The 24,504-nt window shown below is 40.0% G+C and overlaps 1 long non-coding RNA gene across 1 annotated transcript; it reads right to left on the bottom strand.

Moving 5' to 3' along the window:
- Window positions 1-3,282: 3,282 nt before the first annotated feature.
- On the bottom strand, window positions 3,283-8,923 carry LOC129052066 (uncharacterized). The gene is made up of 3 exons (XR_008516799.2): window positions 8,590-8,923; window positions 6,241-6,329; window positions 3,283-3,415 (listed from the first exon to the last, which is right to left on the bottom strand). It is a non-coding gene; the product is annotated as an uncharacterized LOC129052066 (long non-coding RNA).
- Between the last annotated feature and the right edge of the window lie 15,581 nt (window positions 8,924-24,504).

The raw sequence follows: 24,504 nt of genomic DNA, 5'->3' as shown, positions 1-24,504 counted from the left end.
TCTCATTTATCTAACAAAGAAAATGCAAATAAAAATTTAGAAGCCAGAAGCCCACGGGATCCAAACTGAAATCAAAAGCCTGTAGAATATCAAGGTGAGCTGGAAATATACAAGGTAATCAAAAACATAGTTTCTTTTAGATGGTCTCTGTTTACAGGCATGGCCAATAAGGTTTACTTTCTATTGTATTACGTGTGTGCATTCTACTTTTCTTTAAAAATAAAGAAAATGATGGTTCAGTACAAATACACAGCAAAGGTCTCCTTTGGTTAACCCCCAACTTCACAGAGAGAGCAGGTTTTACCCGGCTCCACAGCATTTAAAAAGGATGTCCAAACTCACAACATTTAAAAGGATGTCCTAAACTCAAATTCCTTTGCCTCTACCCTCCGTATATTTGAAGATTCACTCCATTCTTCCCATGGAGTGGGGAGGAGGAGGAGGTGGTCCAGATTTCTTTCTCCAAGTCACCTTCTGTTGCAGTGTTCTGCTTCTGATTAATTCTTGAACTCTCTTATCTCATAGCCCTTGGCTGATGTTCATGCTTCTCCATTCTGTGCTAACCCATATGTCAATCAATTTAATCAGTTTCCTCAAAGTGCCACTCGTCTAAGGCATTAGAACTGTGTCAAAGAGTAAGGATAATCGTGGGACAGAAGAAAACACAGAACATAGAACAGAAAACATCTTAATATTGCATTAGCCAGGAGTGTTGTCAAAAATACACAAGCCACTCTCACATCCTGGAATTGGTCATCATCTGTCATTGGGTCCCTAGTCTCCTCTAATGATCTTATCTTCTTCTCATTTCATGAATCCTGCCTTCTCCCTCTTGGGCTGTGTGTAGAAAGAAACTATATTTTTTAAAATTTTATTATACAGGGCAACTTTGTTCTTTTGGTCTCAGTTGAGCCCATCTTGAGTAAGCCTGAGATTGTGAACTCTGTCTGGAAGGCTCAAGGTGGTGAAATCAGTCACTAGGCCAGGTTGGCACATCCCAGAGAATCACCTTCCTTGGGAAAAGTTGGGCTTCAAGGAGGTTTGTGGTTGGAGTGACAGATGTTATTACAAAGCCTCCAGAGATAAGAGTGACAGAAGGGCTAAGCAGGAATCCAGACAGCCTCTCACTGCTGGGGAAGTTTCCTGTTTTCATCTCATGTTTTCAGCGCTTCCTCAGTGTTCAAATGTTGTAAAGCATCTCCCAGCGTTCTATTCCTGTGGGAGGGATTCAAGTTCAGGGAGTAAAGGTAATCCAGTAATAAAGATATACAGGGTATATGCCAAACACTGACTGGGTCCACTTTCATCATTTAGCAGAGAGTGTACATTTTGTTTTTTAGTTACTAAACCATACAAATAATTGGAAGTAGATAACATAAATAAAACAAAACAATCATTGGGATTATTTCATTTTGAATCAAGGTGAGTTAAAAAGTAGCCACCTACACAAACAAAATCTTCCTGAATCATGAAATCTTAACAACTTTTCAGGTAAGAACTGCTTAGATGTGATAAATGTTCATGTGCACCACTCCCTTTCATCCATTCTACTTTTGGTGACTTCTAACCTTTGTCATTTCATCCTCTGAGCAAATATAGGGAAGAACAAAAGCTAGATTTTTGGTGAGAGGAAAAGACTTTGGGAGATGTGTAAAGTAAGAGACCCTCAGAAGCGTGGATTATCTGTTGCCCCTCTCCTTAGAGATGGTCTCTGCAACTCTCCTCCCCATTCACCACCCTTTTTCCAGGCAGCTCCCGACACACAGGCTCACTGATTAGCAGAGGGGGAAGCCAGCCAATTTTCTTTTTATCCAAGTCAGTGGCTATAAGCCACTCATCATTTACAGCAGTTCTCTTGAGACCTGAGAGCTGACCTTATGCTTCTAATCTGCTGGGAGGTTCCTGACCTCATTTCATCCTTCATTCTGGCATGGTTTCTCCAGTGACAACTAGCAGTGGCTGAGATAAGGTCCATAGATCTTAGATTTCTCTATGAATGTGGATTTGCACTAGAAACTAAAGCCCAACTCTTTTATGCTGTAGCTAGTGAAGTCTGAATTGTAAAATCACTTGTGGGTAAATGGTGTTCCTTCTCTCCTCTATCTTCTTACCCCAGTTCTCAAACTTTCTAACTTATTTCTTAGGTAGGTATCCCAACCACACACTGGTGCAAATAGCCCTCATGGCTTGATTAGGGATCACTTGCAAAAAGTGTTGTGAGAACCACAGGTAGGGATAACCCACCTTCTGTTTCTGTTCTGGTTCCTGAAAAAACACACAGTTATGTGTGTGTGTGTGTGTCAAAAGTCTTTTTTTTTTTTTCTTTGAGACGGAGTCTCGCTCTGTCGCCCAGGCCGGAGTGCAGTTGCACGATCTCACTCACTGCAAGCTCCGCCTCCCAGGTTCATGCCATTCTCCTGCCTCAGCCTCCCAAGTAGCTGGGACTACAGGCGCCCGCCACCACGCCCAGCTAATTTTTTTGTATTTTTAGTAGAGATGGGGTTTCACTGTGTTAGCCAGGATGGTCTCGATCTCCTGACCTTGTGATCTGCCCACCTCAGCCTCCCAAAGTGCTGGGATTACAGGCGTGAGCCACCGCGCCCAGCCTCAAAAGGCTTTTAATAGGGACTTAGGGCTTGGCTTCCAAGCCAGACTCTGCCACTTATTTTCTGTGTAGCTATGACATGGTCACTTGACTTTTCTAGACATTAAATTCTTAATCTTAAAAATAAGAAATCAGAATAGAAGACCTAGAGAGGATAATAAGAATATCTACCTCTATTACTAAACAGCTACATTTACTGTGAGCCAGTTCCATTCCTTAACAGGGACAGTAGGAAGCATCTAGTTGGGCTGAAACCTAAATTAGAATAGCTATGATTTACCAGAAAACTCCACTAAATCCTCAAAGCCCTCAGCCAGGGGCAACCTGAAAGACTGTTGGACTCCTGATATGAAATGCAATGGTTTAGGGATTCTCTGTGACCCTATTCACACAGTGAGTCACTGAACCATGATTCACTTGTGCTTGGGAGTTTGGCAAAGAATGGCAGGACGAGGAAGGATGTTGTTCCTCTGTGCCCCAGGATTCTGAATCATCAGGTGTCTTTCCAGCCCCATGTGTCTCCTGGGAATGATTGTGCTCTCTGGTGTATGAAGCTCTATTGTTTGAGGCATGTTAATAAAATTGGTCTTTCAGACACCAATTATCGGACCCATCTGTAAAGTTCAGGATGAGCTAAGTTATGCTGCAGTAACAAAAACAAAGAAAACTCAGTGGGCTAAAACATCAAAGGTTTAATTTATTGCTCATGCTACATGTCCATCATGGGTCAGCTGGGGGCTGAGTTCAGCACTGTCTTCATGCTGGGAACCAGGCTGACAAAAGAGCCTCTATTTGGAATATTGCTGGCCACTGTGGCAAATGGAAAGAGAGAGAATAGTGAATCTCACACCAACTCTGAAAGCTTTCTCCTATAGGTAACTTGGAATAACTTCTCATGTCCTTGGCTAAAGCAGATAATATATGACTATACCCGACATCCAGATCTAGAAGGAAAAGAGGAAACATTTTTTAATAACACTGGTGATGACCACAGAGATTTTTCTCTGTTTCAGCATACTCAGGCACCCTGTTCGTGTGATGACAAAACCTATGTAGACAATGCCCACATATGGCCATATTACCCAGCTGTAAAGACCCCAGAAATCTTCCATATCCTTGCATAATCCTTTATACCCCTTAGTAGACTTGAAGACCATATCTCCTGACCAATGAGAAGAAAAAGCTAAGGTATCACTCCTGAGTTCCTAAAAACATGCACTTAGAAACACCTTGCAGAAAATAGAGCTGGCAAAGTTGCTCTGACAGACAAAGAGGAACAATAAAAAATCTTGAACAAAACTTTCTATTGCTTTTGCTCAAAGGTAGAGTCCTCACCAATCCCAAATGTATTAGTGTTGGGGTTCAGGACATGCCACCCCAAAACATGACTGCAGGAGACTAGAATATGCCACCATATAATATAGCTGTTTAGTATATTCATTATTTCAAGCTGGTTATTTTAGGAAACTGCAGACACAGAAGTAGCACTGAAAAGCTGTTCCTTTGTAAAGGAAATTTACATCTATAAGGAAACTTTTATTAGTAAGAGTATCTGTATCAGGAAGACAGCTGCTCTGAGATGACTTTTACCATTTGAGATGCTTTTATCTATACAACAAGACAATCTTCATATACCATACATTTCCTCCTCCTCCTCCCCTTCCATAATTTGTCTCCACCACTCCTCAGAAGCTCCAGGACCTTGTTCCTTTCTGTAGCTAAAGATGCTGCTCTCTGAGCTTCAATCTGTCATCCAAAAGACCACCAGGATGGAGTAATAGAAAGGAGAGCTTTATTGATTATATCAATTTGCAAGTGGAAAGAGAAAGTTTCAGCATGGATAGAAGGTACTCTGTCTCTCTTTGAAGAGGGGAAAAACAGGTTGGATTTTATGCCTCAGAGGGCTAGTATCATACATATTCAGCATGTTTGGGGGAAAAGCTATACATATTTATGACGGTTGCTGAGTACAAGTGCAATGGATAAACATATACATAACCATACAGTCCATGTTCACTTTAGGGCAGGGTTTTAGCATTAAAATAAGGTGGAATTTGGTTTTTATGTCAAAAGGTGAATTACAGGATAGAAAGACAGTCTGTGCACAGCCTCTATAAGTAGATAAAACTGGCTTGAGGTCTGAAACAGCCCATTATAAAAGAATGTTTGTAAGGATGGTCCTGTGCCCAAACAGAGTTGTAGTGGTCTGGGTTGTAAATCAGCCTGATAGCTTCTATGGTTAGAGAGTTTAGCAAGGGTGTGGTTTTTCTTATATGTTGTAGGAACTTAGAAACTTGCCTTGCTAGCTGAGACCGGAACCCTCCACCTGTAGGTAACTTTTGTTTTCTTAACCTTAGGGCTCATCTTAATTGATAAAGGAGCATCAATTTTGGTCTCTCAGATCACAATTATATCCTTTTTTGAATATCGTATTTTTGTGGGACTTGCATGCATATGTGGGTACACATGTAATTAAAATGGTTTTTCTCATTTTAAGCTGTTTCATGTCAATGTAATTCATAGCTCAGCCAAAGAACCTAGGAGGTTTGAGGGAAGTCATTTTTCCCTCTCTTGTGCCAAACACAAACTGAATCTACTTTCATCATTTTGCAGTGTGTATATTTTGTTTTTTACTTACTGAGTCAAAAATATAATTGGGTGGGAAGAGATGTAGCAAACGAATAAGACAAAAAATGGAGTTATTTTATTCTGAATCATCAAATTAAAAAGTAGGTACATACACACATGTAAATGAAAAAGTAACTAGGAAAACAAGGCATTGGTACTAGCAACGTATAAACGTTCCAGTTGCTTCACAGCATTGGCAACACTTGATGTTGTCACTCTTTTTTACATTTTGGCCATTCTGGCTTTTACTTGCATCTCACTGGCAACTAAAAAAGTTCAGAAATCTTTTCTTGAATTGATTAAAGAAGAGCATAAGATTCCTGAAGGATTAAAGAGCCAGTAAAGTCTTCTGAAAGATGGGGAAGGGGATGATATTTTGAATCTGGGATTTTCAGTGCTGCCTTTGGATCTCACTACAGAACAGACACACTTTTTCTTAAAATGGAGCTGAAACTTTTCCTAATCCAGAAAGAAGTGGAGAGAAGTACCGAGTGTGTGATTGTCCCAAGTCCCCTCCGTCAACTCTAATGGCCTGATTCCTGCCATCGTCATGAAAACATAGAAAGCTTGATTAAAAAAAAAAAATTACAGGCAATGCCAGCCACTGAAACAGGAGCTGATTGGCTCCAGCATCTTCCTTTTTGCCCTCTCCCACCCTTGGCCTGCTTCTCTACCTGGTCACTGCTGAGGCAGGAGACCAGAACTGATTGAGGAAGCCTAGACTATGAGAAGACCATGAATTTTTAGGTGAAAGGAACTTTCATAAAACAATGGCAGAGAATCTTCTGTTCTCAGAGTAGTAACTATTCCTGGAAATGACAGAGCTGGAGAAAGTTCACTTAGACTGATACTCAATTTTTCAATGAATAATAGGTATGACATTTTAAACTACTTAAAAGTATGTGAATATCTTATTACCATGCAGATCTGGGGCACAACAAATCAACAATGATTCAAAGAAAACTGTGGATACCATTTTACAGATGTGCTAACGATTGCCTACTTACTTCCACTGCGAATGACTCTCAAAATGTGTAGAACTTGAGCAACTTGAGGAATTTCCATGTTCACAAATTTCAAAGATCTCCAAAGTTCTCTTTTTGTTGTTGTTATTTTGAGTGACAAAATAAACATAAGGAAGAAGCCACATTTCTGTAAGCTTAGTGTAGGGAAAAGTTACATGTCTTCTTTTGAAACAAATACAAAGTTGTGATTCCTGTGAATTTAGGCTTTGGGAAAATTGTTTAGGTCTTTTTGCTGTCCGAAATAAGTTGGAACAACATTTAAGTATTCCAAAAGCCAAGCCTAGCTCATCTTCCAACTGACTGCTAAAGAATTCCCCCAAGATAAGCTAATCAATTCATCTATAAAAATTAACTGTTTAAGGAAGAAGAGTTTGTATTACAGGAATAGATGGGGAAGTATATCCATTTTAAAATAAAGACACAGACATAACTGCAGCTGTGGCTACAGATACGTTTCTGCTTTATTAGAATATAAAAAGAAGGAAATAGCAACTGAGAAACTATGTGTTAGACAAAGGTCCATTACATTTATGAAGTTAGAGAAGTGTCTAATTACTATACATATAATGTAAGTGAACTTTTACTAAATGAGACTTTATTTTAATTAAAAGTCTTTTTAAATTAAAATTAATAAATAATTTTTTGAATGTTACAGAAAGGTTATTTGTAAACAAAAACTAGAATCTAGGTGAACTCTACATATCATGTCCCCCATCTATTCTTGCCTCTGGTTAAGTTCTAAAACATTTCATTAGTTTTACACTTTCCATTGTTACTATACTAATAATGGTTGGTGGATCAAATGTTCTATTATTTCATGATCCACAAATAGAAAAATATTAAAGTCAACCAAAACTGAAATGGGTAATATTGATGGGAGTGGAAGAGAACAGGCCCTTGAGAAAAATCAGGTGCCTCTGCCCACATCCAGGAGCACCTCACAGAGGGCAAAGAAAGGCCAAGTGGTCCTTCAAACACTCTAAAGTGCTACTTTCTAGGTTGACCCATTAATCCACAGGCCAAGGCACTGCTGAGCATTATCTGCTGAGATGCCCTCCTCAATGAGCCCTGTGTCAGGAAATATCATCAGGCAGTTTCTAAACTAGTCCACAATCATCACTATTCTCTTGAACTCTGAGGCCCATCCAGTCTACATCAATGTACAATGTTAAGCATCTCCATAAGATACCAAACAAACAAACATAACAATGCCTTTAGAGATATCCCAACTCATCTTGGTTCAGTGAGTTAGTGATCTGGGGATTGAGAATATGTAGGTGAAGAGTGGTGATGAAATCTCTTGGTTTGGGCCCTGATGGCTGCACAAAGGATATTTAAATACTCAAGAAAATTTAGAATACAGGTAGTCAGGTTGCAGACTTGATTCACACTAGAAGTAGAAGTTGGGGGTGAGATAGGAGAAAAAGGCAGAGGGGAAGAAACGGCACGAAGTGAAGGTCAGAAGTGAGGGGAGTGAAGGTCAACCTATCAGCATTTCAGTGAGTCCAACTTGCTTTCAGAATCCTGTAAAAGTTGGAAAATGAAGAGCATGTATTTTTGGTAAGAAGCAAAAGGTTGTAGGAGTCACAAAACATGCACCTTCTTAATGACTGACCAAGCAATTTGTAATGAGGCAATGCTAGTTACACTTTTGCTATTTTCAATTATTTTAAGAAATGCCAATGAATTTATGATATTAATTGATGTCCCTAATGGAGAAGGAAATGGGTAGGAGGCCAGATTTGGCCAAGATTCTTTCTGAGATAGAAAAGGAAGTGCTGATGGAATGTGTTTTGTGTGTATATCTGGAAACACAGACAAGAGAGGTTGGGAACAGCCACCTGGAGGAATGAAGATTTCAGGTGCAGGTGGACAAGGGGATCCTGAGGGTGTGGCTCAGGTAACATGCCTTGTAATACTATTCAAAGCCTCTTACAGAGACTTGAATAAATATTTTGTGCTTCTGGGGTTATATTAATGTTTAAATACATTTAGAGCTTTATCATGGTCACTTATTAACAAAACTACCTTGGATAACTTTCCTGGCCTTTCTAAGCCATGATTGCATTATCTGTAAATTAAAGTAATAATAGGGCCAACTCCTTAGGGGTTTTCTCAGCTTGTGTGATAATGTGTTAAAGGTTTAACAAATGTGGTCCTTTGAATTATTGTTTCCAGTTTTTCACCCTTCTCTGTATCCATACCTTTTCCCATGTGACTTAGCCATTCTTCTTACTAAAGGCAGAGCTTATTTCCCTGTGCCATGGGTGTCAAGGTTGGCCATACAATTCGTTTTACCAATGGAATGTAAGTAGAGCTTATAGTATATACCTTCAGAGGAATACCCTATGGAAGCTTCCAACTTCTTTCATGAGTAGACTATGACCCTGGTAGCTGCTGCCTCTTTGTTCTGCGGTCCAGAATGAACACTCGTGAAACACATCTGAGCCAAACCTTCATAACCTTGAGTGTGTGAATAAAGGTTTGGTGTATGTCATTGAGTTTTGGGCTGGCTTCTTATGCAGCAATAGTTGACTGATACTACATCATCTTGGGGTGTGGCCTGGGAGTCTGCGTTTCCAAGCCTGTGTACAATAATAGAACTTGTGGAACACTGCACTATTCTTATTGTTCTAAAGCAGCCCCACTTTAAAACGAACCACCTGAAACTTGCCTGTGAAAGAGACACATTCACAGCTGGGTGATTTGTGGGAAAATTATCCTTTCTTTGAAATGTTCCCAAATGTCCTCTCCTACACTTTTTTCAAAGATTATTCTACCCTCTCTTTCTCCACAAGCCTCTTCCAAATAGATTTCTTATTCTCTCTCTTCATGTAGATTACCCCAAATATTTCGTTAAAAGAAAAACTTCAGAAGTTTTAAGTTAAATGTATAATTAAATTTAACAGAGTTTGATTAAGCAAAGAACAATTTACGAATTAGACACCCCCTAATCAGAATAGGCTTGGATTTACTCTGATGCTGTTGCACGGTCGGAGAGGACTTGTGGACAGAAAAAAGGAAAGTGATGTACAGAAAACAGAAGGTACAGAAATGGCTGAATTGGTTACAGCTCTGTGTTTGCCTTATTTGAATACAGTTTGAGCAGTTGGCTGCATGTGATTTGCTGACACTTAGTGATTGGTACAAGAGTAGGTTACAATAGGTACAAGAGTAGGTAACACATCCACTTAGGTTACCATTCACTATATACACAGGAACTTTTAAGCCAAAGTTAGAATATGTAAGGAGGTAACTTTAGGCTAAACTTAATTTAACCTTAACGCTGACCTCTTCCACAAGCCTACTTGACTCCTCCAGCCCATGTTGATCTCCCCTTTCCCTGTCATCAGCACGGAACAGTTGAGCCCAACTCCATAACAATTTCATGAGTTTCTTTCTTCCTCCAGGCTAAACTTAGAACTCCTCAAGGCAGAATCCATCCTTACTCCTTCTGTATTTCCCATAGTCTCTAACATAAAAAGAGATAAACAGTTGAGGCTTTCACATTGAGCCGATAGTCAATATTCTATTGACTTCATGGATTTGTAGAAGCTCACCCTGGTGAAACTGAATGTTTCATTTATAAGAGAAGTTAAGATTTATTCCATGGGACAATGAACATGAAATTGTATCCCAAAATGGAAGAAGAGCACCTTTCCCCTTTCTTTGATATTGGTAATCCAGTATCAAGTTTTGTGTTCCTATTTGGAAGCAGGGTCTGTGAGTTTCACAGAAACATAATTGTTTCCAAGCTGGAAAAAAAAAAGTTTATGTTTCCAAAGTCTCACTTACCCCAAATAAATCTTCCCTGCTTTCATTTTATTTACCTTGAAAGATGTAGCGTTGTTTGAACCTTAGGAGGGTTTCCACTTGCAGTTTCAGGAAGTAGTAATATCTCATAACTTTACCCACAGCTTAAAATTCATTAAGATAGCTAAGCTGAAAAATATGCTGCTGATTTTGATTCATAAACAACTTTTATCTCCTTTCTGGTTATCATTCTTTAAATCAAATGGACAACTATTTATGAAGAAGGGCATTCAATCATCATCTAATTTTGCTAACCATTATTTCTGAGATCGCTGGAAAATAAATAACCCAATGAGGTGTTTACTTCTAGTCAAATATTGTATGTAATCTAAATGTTTTAAATCTATTACTTCTTATATCTAGATTAAATTTACATTAATACCTTTTTAAAAACACTATCAAACTCTTAAGCAGCATCCACTAAAGCTAAACATATCTGCCTACCATACAGCATATACACTTCTGAAAGTCTTGGGCATATTCACCAGAAATGATAGTATATATACACAAAAGACTTGTATAAAAATTTTCACTGGGGCTGCAAACTGGAAACAATCTGATGCTCATCAACAGTAGAATGGATAAACTGTAGTATAGTCACATGACGAAATATTACACAACCATGAAAAAGAATGAAACAACATGGATGGATCTCATAGACATAACTTTGAGTGAAAGAAGCCAGACCCAAAGGAATAAAGTCTGTATTATTCTATTTATGTGAATTTCAAGAACAGGCAAAATTTACCAATGGGAATAGAAATTAAAATAGTGTTTCTTGGGGGTAGGTATTGACAGAGAAGGAGCAGCAGGGAGCCTTTCGGCTGCTAGAAATGGTCCATATCTTAATCTGGATGATGGTTACATGGATGCATGTATTATAAAAATTCATCAAGCTATAAACTATAAATAGGTGCACTATGTATATTAATAACACCTTTAAAAAAACAGAAAAGAAAATTTCACCTAGAATTAGGGGAAAAAACAAATATTTAAAAGGCCAGTGTTCATAGCTTGCCAAGTTTAATTTGTCAAGCCTTATTAGGTTTCACCATACCATGATATTAAGACAAATAGATGGAACTAGTTGAGGAAGGGTTAAGCTTCCTCATGAGACTTTATGTCTGGTAAAGCTTTCAGTTACTTATATACCTAATCTAGGAGTGTACAAAGACACATATCAACAAAGACAAGCCATTCTGATGCACTGACTGGCTAAATATCCATCAGTGTTATATCCCATGCCAACTTGCCTACAAACTGACAAGATAGTGTTAATGCCGCAGCAAGGGAAACAGAAACAAAGGCAGGGCTGATGCTGCCTTACAATGAGGGCCTATTCTCTCCCTTGCACCTGAGAACACCAGTGAACTTTGTCATTGTTCAGCAGCAGAAACCTTGCAGTTTCTCTCATCCTTAGCTCTTCATCACATGACCACATTATTTCCTTACGAGGTAACCCTGCCCTGTGTCCCTTGACAACGGAATCCTCCAAACCCATAAACTGTGTCATCAAGATTGACCAACCAGAGGTCATCGTTCCTCACCACCCTCCTTCATCCTGAGCTGTTTGCTCTTATTGTTCACTTGAGAAAAAAAAAATTAAAAAGAATGAAAGGAAAGGAAAGACAGCAATCCAAGTCCAGTAACAGGCAGCACAAAAGATTCATTTGTGAAGGGCAAAGATTAACAAGACTAATAGCTCTAGGGGTTTGGGGAGTCTGTCTGATTCAGAGAATCAACAGGGAAAAGTTGAGTATAGACAAATTGCTTGCTCCAAAGGGAATAGTATGTGGGAGGGGATGGAAATAATTCCATTCCGGGAGCCTGTTTTACTTTCTGTGGTGTTGTGCCAACAGATGCAAGGACAGCCTTGGTGGCAGAATAATATGCCTGTGATAAAAGCCACTGTCTCCTTTGTCCAGACACTGAATGTTTAGCTTTTGGTTTAGAACCATAGACAGTGAAACCTCAATTTATTGGACTCTTTAATTATTAAGTCTTTATCAAATTGTATTTCATGCTGTACTTTCATCTAAATTGGGAGAACATAGTCTTCTCCAGAAGTTACACAGACATTTTCTTCAGCTACCACTTGCATCCTAGAGTTACATGAGGATTTTTATTGTCTTCAAAAGGTGACCTTGAGACATCACAAAATCCTCAATGAAACGCTCTAGATTAATGCTTTGGAGAAATGCTTAATAGCTAGGGTTAAAACAAAAAGGGTTTGCTGGTTAATGTTCAGTTTATTTTGATACTCCCATTGATCCAGCCCTCTAGACAATATAGAGGAGATGGTTATTGTTACTTTTAAGAGTTGTTGTGTTTAAAATACCAAATGAGCAGAATTGCATGGAGATAAAAGTAAACAACACACGAAATGAGAATATGGCCAACTTGTTTATTCAGACTAATGAGATTTAAGGAGAAAAGCCTCCACAGGTCCCTCCCTTCCCCTCTCTTTTCTTTTCTTTCTTTTTTTTTCTTAAGACAGTTGTGGGGTGGGGGGAGGGGGGAGGGATAGCATTGGGAGATATACCTAATGCTAGATGACGAGTTAGTGGGTGCAGCGCACCAGCATGGCACATGTATACATATGTAACTTACCTGCACATTGCGCACATGTACCATAAAACCTAAAGTATCATAATAATAATAATATAAAAAAAGAAAATAATTATACACTAAAAAAAAAAGAAGTAAAAGGAATGATATAAGACGCCTGATTATTAAAGAAGAGCTTCTTTATGTATGTTTAAATGGATGATGGTGGAAACTAAATTACGATGATTTTTTTTTTCACTGAAAAAAAAAAAAAAAAAAAAGACAGTACCTTACTCTTTTAACCCAGGCTGGAGTGTAGTGGTGCTATCAGACCTCACTGCAGTCCCAAACTCCTGAGCTCAAGTCATCCTCCCACCTCATCCTCCCAAGTAGCTAGGATCACAGGCATGTGCCACGGTGCTTGCTAATATATTTTTTTTCATTTGTTTGTAGTGATGGGGTCTCATTAGGTTGCCCAGGCTGGTCTCAAATTCCTGGTCTCAAGTGATCCTCCAGCCTCAGCCTCCCAAAGCACTGGGATTACAAGCATGAGCCACCATGCCCAGCCTAACTCTTTTCATTATATTCTTCCACATAAACTCTTTTTGTAGATAAGCAAGAATATCCTTCCTGGCATAGTTAAACAATATGCAGTACATTTTTCTAACCAAGGAAGGGGGAAATATTTTCTTTGCTGATCCCATTTAGAGTTACTGTTTGGCTCTCTATAAAAGTAATTTTCAAATTTGATGTGAGTTAGAATAACCAGAAGTGCTTATTAAACACATAGACCCAATATTTTGAATCAGAAGGTCTGAAGTGAGTCTTGCAAATTGCACTTCTGTGAAACATTCCAGGTACTTGTGACGCAGTAGGCCCACAGATTGGACTTTGAGACTCCATAACTGCTGACCACATTCCAACAGTGCTGAACTACTATGTGTTGGTCCTAATGTCGTTGACAGTTCAATCATTCAGATAGAAGTTTGAAAAATGCAAGACATATAAACCCTGCCCCATTCTTTCTAACACTAAACTAAGCAATGCTGCAGTGCACAAATAGAAACATGCTCACCTGGTCATCAGATCAAGGTCACAGAAATCCCCCGCACCCTGCCTGCTGACTGGATTCAATGCCAACTTTACCCCAGACTTCCCTACAGAAACTCTCCGATTGAAAACACACGAGTAACTTAATTGCACTGGGAGAATGAAAGCATTTGAGAATTATCAAGAAAAGCTGCGAACCTATTTTTTCCCCAGTGGCCCTTGCCCCAGAGTTAAAAACATCCTACAAATACCTACATATTTAATAGAAGAAGCAAATGTAAGAAGCCACCGTCATCTCACTTAGAGTATTCCATCTTCCCAGCAGAGAATGGGTTTCCACAATTCACCTTTGCTTTGTACTACAAAGCACAGAAAGCAGATGTTTCCAAGATAAAAATGTGAAATTCTGGTCCAGGGAAGAACCCTGCATCAGGCTATAAATTCAACTGTACTAACCCTAATGCAGTGGATTTATTTATTATTTTTTCCTTCAGTTTGCCTACTTGTCCTGTGAAAGTTATTCCAACAGCCTTCCCCAGTGAAAAGACTTCAGAAACAGGACCTGTCTTCAGGAAAGGAAAAGTGAAGTGTTGATATACTGACCCACAGGGCACAAAAGCCCACTGACAGATGGCATGAAAAGAAGGAAAGTGCTGAGAGGATTAAACACAAAAGGATTTTATGAGCAGTAAAGGCGGTAATGAGTCCCTCTGGAAAGAGTCCACAACATACTAATAGGTGCCATTTGATCTGTTAAAGCGCACAGACAGACAATGTGAGGGGTAAACAAAATGCCCAGAACATATTTGGGTAAATGGGGGAGATGATCGCCATACAAACAGCCAAGTGCTCGTGCTGCCAACACATCTCTTGGCCTCTTGAGGTTGGGTTTTGAAAGCCTAAGAGGGTTATGCTGATTTCAACATATGCTCTTATCCTTGGGATCTGGAAGGCAATTACAAAGTCATCTTTCATGAGCGGGCCATCCCACAAATGCTACCCGACTGCTATTACGCCTGACAGTTGGGCCAACTTCTGGTTCAAAAATAGCTCATTTGTCAGTTTCTTCTACTCCCTGCTATTGTGAAAGAGTCAGAATTAGAAGGCATTGTGGGGACGCCAGTTGAATCACTTTGAAATTGTGGCATTGGTTTTTCAGGGAGAGAGGGGACTGCAGGCCCCAGGGGCCAGGAAAGGCTTGTGGGTTGCTCAAGAGGAAATGCCCACTTTGGGAAAGCTGTCTGTGGGATTCCCTGAAATGAGATGCATGTTGCAGCTACGTGAATACTTCTGAGATCTTTTAGAGTCACGGCCCCACTCTTTGTCCTGTTTTGCGGGGCCTCACTCTCCCTTCTCTTGTACTCTATTTAAAGAGTAAACAAAATAGGAATTTGCACCATGGCCCTCGGGAGGAGCACAATAGTCACTGACAAGTACCCAAGGAGTCTTCCCATGGCTCGCAATGAACACACCATGTGCCTTCAACGATGACTTACGCAATGGTCTCTGAATCACTCCCATAAAGAAAATGCAAACATATTTTTCTTTTAGACTAAGAGTGCCCACCCCGAAAATGCACACAGGTAACCAAACACAGACAGCTGGCTTTCTAAGAGATGGGGACCTTATATTGAAGCATCATGGCAGTCCCATAGCAGCAGCAATTTCAAGGGGCTTCAAATCTTTAAAGAACTTCATGGATGGTCTGTGTTTCCTCTTCTAATCTAGATCTATTGAAGGACAGTATAAGTCAAGTTCTGGCTTCTGGGACCTGCTCACTATAACTCCTTGAAGACTCAACAGATCATGATCAAGGCAATAGGATGATGAATCAATGATTTATCCATTATGGAAAAACATTCAGCGGAGGTAAAAGGAACCGTACAAAAACATATCAGTGTGATTATCATAGGGTCTCAAGATGAACGCACTTTATTGATAGGTTGAATTAGATACAAAAATATGTTCCATCTCCTTCAGGGAATGCCACCAGCTTCCTTTGACATAATTAGGTGTAGAATGGGCTCCCTCCACCTTAAATATGCTTGATTATGTGTGTATGTATATACACGTTTATGAGGTGTGAAAGTTTATGAACACATAAAATATATTTTGATTACATACAATCTAATATGTATTTGTCTATATTTGTTTGAACCGTATGAGGTATTTTTGGTAGATTAACAAAAATACTTAAGTTGGGCATCAGCAATTTCACACGGCTCAATCCAATTTTGTATGCATGGTGGTCATTAAGCCACTGCGTTTCCTCTCCAAGCCCAGCTTCTAAACTCTGATGTGGATGCTGAAGCTGGGACCCTGCAGACCATATTTCTGTGTTGCAGCCAGCTCTCTGTTGGGCTGGGCCAGTAAGGGGTGCCAGAGGGAACCTGCAAGATGAGAAGAGGAAGAAAATCTTGCCTCTTTCTGTTGGCTTGCTATTCCTGTAGGCATCCCACTAGTCTTGCTACTTTACCTGGCACTGGCTTTTGATCCCGAACTCCAAAAGTGTGGTTTTATGTATTTATTTTTAGACCATGCTCCAAGAACAAATCCCATTGCACCTCCTCAGATCCAACCATGCAGGGTCACTCCTCTAAGGTTCTCATAAAGTCAGGTCCTTCTCTTGGTTCCCATAGTCTAAGAAGTAGTAGCTGCTTACAATACCTATTTTTTTCTGTAACAAATTTTAGTCCTCCAATATCTGCTTAACAAATTTCATATATTAAATTTTCTTTGCTAAAATAACTGGCATAGTATCTGCTTTCTTGACTAGATTATGACTGATAGAGTATGTATACATATTTAAAATGTCCATTTTATGTACACATGGTTACATTATACATATGGAGAAAAATGTAGAGACATAGAGAAACAGAAAAGCTTAAAATGACAATGATGCTCTACACTTTTTTTTTTTTTTTTTTTGAGGTGGAGTCTCCCTCTGTCACCCAGGCTGGAGTGCAGTGGTACCATCTAGGCTCACTGCAACCTCCACCTCCTGAGTTCAAGTGATTCTTCTGCCTCAGCCTCCCGAGTAGCTGGGATTACAGGTGTGCACCACCATGCCTGGCTAATTTTTGTATTGTTTTTTAGTAGAGATGAGGTTTCACCATGTTGGCCAGGCTGCTGAAACTCCTGATCTCAAGTGATCCACCTGCCTCAGCCTCCCAGATTGCTGGGATTACAGGCGTGAGCCGCCACACCTGGCCTACACATTTTAACACACTCAGACAATACAGCTGTTGAAACTGTGTATTTACTAAAGTTCAACCTCCCCCAAGCCCACTGAAAATGTACCAAAGTGGCAAGAAAACTATGAGTTGCCTTTATGCCAACACAGTTTAAATATCATCAGGCTGCCACCCAGCCAAACTAGAAAGATGATGATAAATAGTGAAACATAATCAGTTCATTTTTTTTCCTATGGGTCATTTGAAAAAGTGGATTAGATAGCTGATTTATTCAGATATTTCAACCATTTTTTTAAAAAACTCTGCCCAGTTTTGACACACAGGCTTTTTAAGTTACTCACCCTAAATAATAGGGGTGTTACTTTCAGCATTATGCTCACCTGCGCTTCACAAGCTTAGGCTCTGCTGGGAATCTGCCCTACCTCAGGTCATATGAAAATAGAGGTTGACTCTAACACAGTTGTCCACACTGGCTCTCACTCTTCGTGACTCTTACCAAAGGTCTCAGATTTCCACAACACAGGGAGGGCTTTGGTGTGGTCAACTTTCTATTCCTAATTTTAACACACAGACTACTCAATAGGAAAGAGGGTTTTTTTTAAAGGGTCCAAGATAAGCACATGGTTTCTACTCAGCAGCTATCCTGACTTCAGATCTATTTCAAGAAAATATTTCGTACTACACATATCACATTGAGAAGAAAGGCCATTTTCTAATCAAGACATTTGCCATTTCCTCTTAAGGACATTCACACATGCACCATAAGCATGATGTTTCATATCATATATGCACTGAATGTCCAACTGATTCTCCTTCAGTAACTAAGTTTTGTGCATACTGTCAAGTACACAAATAGACACACACACAACACACACTATACTCTTCCAAACGTACAAACCAATTTTAAAGTATTAAATAAGCTCAAGGGTTTTCTTTAAAAAAACAAACTAATATATACAAAACCATCCAACACCAAAATCATTTATTAATAATGGGTATCATCCACAGTATACAAATAACTGAACAAATTGGGTTTCTCACCTACCTCAACTCTGCACTGAGCTAAACAGTCTGCCCAGCATATAAAGGCAGATCCAAGATTAGTGTCTAAGCCCTGAGGACATTTCGGTCATAACAGATACCTTTAGCCCACCCCAGAGGGCACCTGGAGCTTCCTGAGTTCTCAAACATGCAACAGTATGTGCATCTTTCTGCCTGAGGGTGCAATAAGGGATAAGTGGGAGTCAAATATTCCAGCTTCTTTGCCCCTGGGTTGAACAATTCAGAGGTCCCTAGCAGGAGTGAACCCCATTGCCCAGCATTGTAACTCACTGATAAACACTCGCTTTATTGGCTTTCCGGTCTTACTTCCCTACTCTCATCCTTCCTGGCATCACCTCCCAAATAAATATTTGAACTCAAATTCTTGTCTCAAGGGCTACTTTTAAGAAACCCAAACTGAGATAGCCACTTAACCTCTGAGGATCATCCCTGACCCAAGCACTGTATGTCTCATGTTAACCATTTCTCTTGAGGCTGGTACACAGCAAAATCCTGAAGACCCCTTCCTCTTTCCTGAGAAGATGGTTTCTAGAATCCCTCATCGTCACCTCACTTTTGGTGGGAGATTCATTTTCTAGTTTGCTCTTTGCCTTAAAAAATAGGGGATGGTAACCTGTGCAAGAATGTCTGCTTTCCTGCTGTACTGAGAATCAAGTGTAAGACCTGCAGCTCAGCTCTAGCCCAAGGTAAATGCCTATGTGTGATGGATAGAAACTCGATACCATCTCTCTCACAAAATGAACAAAGTACGCAACAAAAAATTATATGTGATGTGCACAAACTACTCAAGTTACTGCAGGCATTAATCAGGCTCTAACATACCTTCTTTATCTCCAAATTGTGAAATAAAATAATATAGTTAGAGTTCAGGTAGTTTCAATATGTTTACTCTACTATGTAACAAGGCTCATTAAACTACTTTATAAGGAGTGACGGTGGGCACTCATAATCTCAATCTGATGGCCTCTATCTCGTGTTAGTAATCAGATATATTTCCTAGAAGAGCTACAGACTTAAAGTGTCATTTTTTGTCACCTCCAAATATATCAAAGAGTGTCAGGGTCCTCCCGTTCCCTTGGCAGGTGACAGTTAACATCTGCTTCCCACAAGTCTGATTTGAAACTCTATCTCCCAGGATCATTCTTATCTGTGTGGCAAAGCTGGTGCTGTGTGCTTAAGAAGGTGAATTTGACAATGTGTTACCTGACTGCAATAAATGAGGACAATAAGATATGCTTTGGGGAGGAGGTTCTCAACATTGAGTGTGCAAGAAAAAGTCCCAGTTACCCAAATTTTACCGGACATCAGAGAATCTCTGTGGTTTTTGATACTTTGAAAACGCTCCATAGGAAATCTTTCACACATCCTGACTTCCAAGTACTGCAGAGAACTATGAGAAGAGGACCATTTAATTGCATTGCAATCTTGAATCTCACAGAAACCACTCCTATGGCTTTAGATACATCTTTGCTTGCCTCTACTCCTCAGTTTCTTTATCTGTAGGGAAACACCACCCATGCTAGCTACCTTATAGAAAAGGGAAAAAAATTGTACACAATTTTATTTAAAAAAAGAAAACAGAAAAAAAAAAAAAGAAAGACATCACTGTTTTGGATACAAGAATCCTGTGATGCAGAAATGCCAAATGGCTTAAATAAAACATTGTTAGAGGCCCTTTCCAGAAGAATCAATATTTAAGGGGGACAAAAAGATAAGAAAGGAATAAAGGGAGGGAGGGAGGGAAAAATGCAAAGTAGAATAAGAATGAAAATGTGAGCACATTTTGTTTATGAGAAAGAGAAAAAACATTGAGGAAAAACTTTTTTAATTGCTTTGGAATTAGAAAATAATTGAAATTTTGAAAAACTCAATGAAATAGAAATGGGATAATGGACAAAATGCTGTAGTATATTTAGCAACATGACAAATATTGTGAACAGTATCACATCACACTGTGAAACTGACACTGTTTGATATTTGCTCATGCTTTTAAAATTTTCCTTAGGAGTCCTGGAATATTTTTTAAATTATGTTATCAATAGAATCAAGAATATTCATAGATGACGTCTTCAAACACACTCATTTAATTCTAATTGTGTCGTTATATTGATTACTAACGCTAAACAACTGCAAAGGTAACCACTGAGCACTTAGCTTAGTATAAACTGATGACATCATCCTTCTTCTATCACAAGTTTCTCAGCTGTAGCTATAGAACCTGTCTCAGAGTTGAGCTTTCACCAGGATTGCCCAGGCCCAATTCTGTCCATTGGCTTTTTGCGTACAAGAGGATCTAGTTCTGGCCAGGCATGGTGGCTCATGCCTGTAATCCCAGCACTTTGGGAGGCCGAGGCGGGTGGATCACCTGAGGTCAGGAGTTCGAGACCAGCCTGGCCAACATGGTGAAACCCCATCTGTACTAAAAATACAAAAATTAGCCAGGTTTCGTGGCAGGTGTCTGTAATTCCAGCTACTCAGGAGGCTGAGGCAGGAGAATCGCTTGAACCCAGGAGGTGGAGGTTGCAGTGAGCCAAGATAGTGCCATTGCACTCCAGCCTGGGGGAAAAGAGCAAGATTTCATCTCAAAAAAACAAGGCTCTAGTTCTGCGGTAAGTATCACCAGTCTTACTGCTTGTCTGTTACTTTTCTCCAAGTACCAGCCACTGTTTTAATTCCAGTGGTGCTGTGGTCGGGATCTCAGCTTCAGCTCTCTTTCAGAAAACTTGAAACCAATTTAAAACTCAGTCCTCACAGCTGGTTCTTCATGACCTGACACCAGGTCTTTTGGCTGAGGACAGTATTTCTTCTAGACCCTGCTTCTGGCTGAAAAAACAGGCTTCACGCTCTGTTCTCATTTCTGTTTCATGCCTCCCTCTACCATTGGCTCCAACTGCTGCCCTTTTATCAAGACAATTGTATGTCCATTCCTGCCTCAATTTCCCTGTCATCTTCCTCACTGCTGCACATTTATCTGGAATATTAGACCCAGTCATATTGTTTTACAAATAGAAAAAAAATGAAAAAGAAAGAAATCACTGTTTGGGGTGCAAGGAGCCTGTGATGCAGAAAAGGCCTCTCAGTGCTGAATTTGACAATATACTAGGCATCAAAATAACCAAATTCCTATGAGGAACTTCAGCAATGCTTTGTAGAGCTACTGGACTTCATGTTCCCAATCTAGACACAGCAAGATTAAGGCCAGATCTGTGCTCTAGTGTCTTCAAACATTCAGTGACTAAAGATTCTGCCCAGAGTATAGGAGCCAGCATCCTGAGTGGGATTAGCATAAGCCTTTGGGTACAGCCATAGACATGAGTTCTCATGTGAATGTCTTTTAACATATGTTCTGTGATTTAAAAAAAAAAAAAAAACCCTGAGAACAATTACACTATCCAGTTGGTAAACCTTAAAATTTAAAGCCAAGCAACACGGAAAAAAAGCATCTGCTCCCTCCTGTGCTTTCCCACCCAGACATTAATGACATTTCTTGAGCTAGTCCTGGAACCAAAGCCTGTTTACATGATCAAGCCCCACCCCAGCACTTCAATACCCATAAAACTCCAGTGGCATCCAGCTTGTACTAAAAGCATTTCCTTTTTTCAGTCTGTCTGGACATTTAAATTTGAGGGCCAGCCTTCAAATACCCAACTAGCCACCATGTGTGCCAATCTGACTGGATCCCCTAAAATAATTTGACAGGCTATCAATAAGTATATATAAAAAAAAACAACAAAACAAAACAAAAACTTGACTTCAGCCAAATATCTTAGGGTAATTCAAGTTAAAAAGTAAACTAATGTATTTATCACAAAGTTTGGATACATTTTTAAATAATGATGTGATTCTCCATAAGAGAATAAGATGGAGCTCTCTTCCTTGAAGAGCATTTCACAAAATTATTCCCTCATGAAACATACTTTATGGAACTCCTTGTGAATCAACAGCATGTCTATTTGTCACTGAACTATTCCATTTGCACACTTCTAGCCATGAATAAAAACTACTTTGGAATGGAATCACATGGAATGGGATGGAGTGAAGTGGGGTGGAGGGGAGTGGAATGGTATGGAATCAAATCAGATTGAAGGAAATGGAGTGGAATGCCTGAGAATACTGGTAGCTTGCCAGAAGAATACAATAAAACCCCAATTGTACTCTAGTTTTAACTTCCAAACTGAATTACACACACAATTATACCTGTCCCCCATCCTCACTATCCAGCCATGGACTCTTACAAAACAGCCTTGATTCTTGGATTCTGGCAAGTGGGTCTATTTCCAGGGCACTAGAAATAGATTGGCTCAGACCTACTGTCCTGAGATGTGGCAGGGTCATGGGTAAAAGCTTAGGCCATAGCCTTGCTGACTGAGTGGATCCATGTCTGGTAAACTGATGCACTAATGTGACAAGATACCCAACATCTGCACTCACGTGTGCTAGATACTCAATAGATGGATATTGCTAGAATCAGGGAAGCCTTCAGAGACCTGCTTCCATAGAAACATGGACATCTAGATTTGCTTTGTCCCCATCTCTCCAGATCTGTCTGTCTCCTCTGAGTATTGAAATACTGTGCCATTCTTCTCTGAACGACTAAAGCCTGACCATAGATTCAGCAAATACTCTTTCTTTGGAGCCCTTGCTGATCCTCTAGTCTACTTCATCTTTGGATTCCTACTATTTTATTTTCACTGAGGCTGCACCGGCAGGCTCTGATTAAGCCCAAGTTCCAGAAACCTTTTATTTGATACCCGTATCTAGTTTCAGCTAGTCCCCTGACTTATCCAGAGCTAAGTCCACCTGTTCCTTCCAAACCATTTCTACCTTATCAAAGGAGCTTGTGCCTGCTTATTTTAGAAGGCAGAAAGAGAGGAAAAGAGGCAAATATTCTTCATCGAATAAAGCTCTTCACTAAAGTGAAGTCTCCCTAAGCTTTTACCCATGACCCTGCCACATCTCAGGACAGTAGGTCTGAGCCAATCTATTTCCAGTGCCCTGGAAATAGACCCACTTGCCAGAATCCAATAATCAAGGCTGTTCTGTAAGAGTTCATGGTTGGATCTAGCTAGCTGCATACTCTAAGTTTAAGATGTCTTTTTTTAGCAGTTCTTTCTTGTTATTAAAAAAAAAAAGAACACAACAGTACCTGACATACACCTAGTTATCCTTATTCCACAATTTTAGTAAATGGAACTTTCTCTAGCCCCCATTTCTGAGTCCTAGGGTTGGTTGGTGCCTCCAACACCATCGCCTAGTGTTTCTAGGAATTATAGTTCTGCAATAGACTCCAGCCCTTGTGGACAGTAGACCTATCACCTTTCCATTTTCTGGTCTCTGTCCACCTTCTGAGGCCCCAGCCTTTGCCTACTGGCAGTTGCCCCTGATTCTCACTGACTTCCTTCCTCATCTTGTGGAACCTCCCCAGAGAGCCTCTCATGATGGCTGCTCCGGCTAAATCCAAGCCTTGGCCTATTCCACTTTTGATTGAGCCCTGCTTTTCCCACATCTGACTCCAATTTGTGCATGTGTGCAGCAAAGCAGGTCAGTTTTGAAAGGGAAGACAGTTAAGGCCAGATTCTAGATAACCTAGCTTTTATTCGACATTTGCGTGATTTCTAAAGTGGTCAGTTCTTCAAAGTCAGAGACACACCTACCAACCATCCAACAGATTCCAACTCTGGGGAATTTTGTTTCCCAAGAAGAAAGACTTTTCAGGGGAATGATTTATGTTCACATGGCCTGAGTATTCTCTGTTGAGGTCTGAATTTCCAGGGTGAAATGTATCTCTCGGCTGCTTAGAAGTCTCCATGTCTCTAATTGTGCTCCTAGCTTGGAAGCTGTTGGGGTGCTTGGACCCGCAGAGAATTCCTAATGTGTGATGCTTCCATGGGAAGTACTATTTCAATAGCAGGAGGCCAACACATCTGATGGGCAGACTGCCCACTGGGCCATCTTGTCTGCCAACACTCCCACATTTATTAAGGTTCTTTTGTGCGATAAAGAGGTTGGACACCTGGATCCTTCCAAAAACAAAACAAAATTAAAGCTGCAATTACCTGTCTGCCCTGTGCAAGGCAATCTACCCTGCTGTCCTTTTGGTTTTACTGGTGACAAGCAGATGTCACCCAGAGCAATTTGGAAACCTGAGCAAACAGACTTCAGATAAGGTTCAAAAGAAGAACTTAATCCAAAAGTAAAACCTACCTGCCAGACAGTGAATATAGGAGCTAATAGACAGGGAGCTGGAAACAAGCAAAGAGATTCATTATACTGACTCTCCTGGGCCCCAACCCTCCAACACTCTTTCTTCTGCTAGCTGAGGCTGCCTCCTCCTGAGCTGCCAGCTAGTCTTGCTCCAGATTCTGGAGGCTTCATGGGAATATAAAGTACTCTATACAACTCTTGGAATTAAATTTTAGGTAAAATTTGCTGTTTCAGGTTTAACAGTTGATCTTCCACTTGGAGCCTACAATCAAGACATCATCTTGGGTCCCTGTTGAGGCCTATACTGAACTTCCAGTACATGGAGATCTGAAGCCAACCTCAGTTCTGTGGAGAACTCTCTTAAAGAAGTATTGCT

Source organism: Pongo abelii, chromosome 21, assembly GCF_028885655.2.
Source record: "Pongo abelii isolate AG06213 chromosome 21, NHGRI_mPonAbe1-v2.0_pri, whole genome shotgun sequence".
Taxonomy (NCBI): domain Eukaryota; kingdom Metazoa; phylum Chordata; class Mammalia; order Primates; family Hominidae; genus Pongo; species Pongo abelii.
This window is presented reverse-complemented; position numbering and strand designations above follow the sequence as displayed.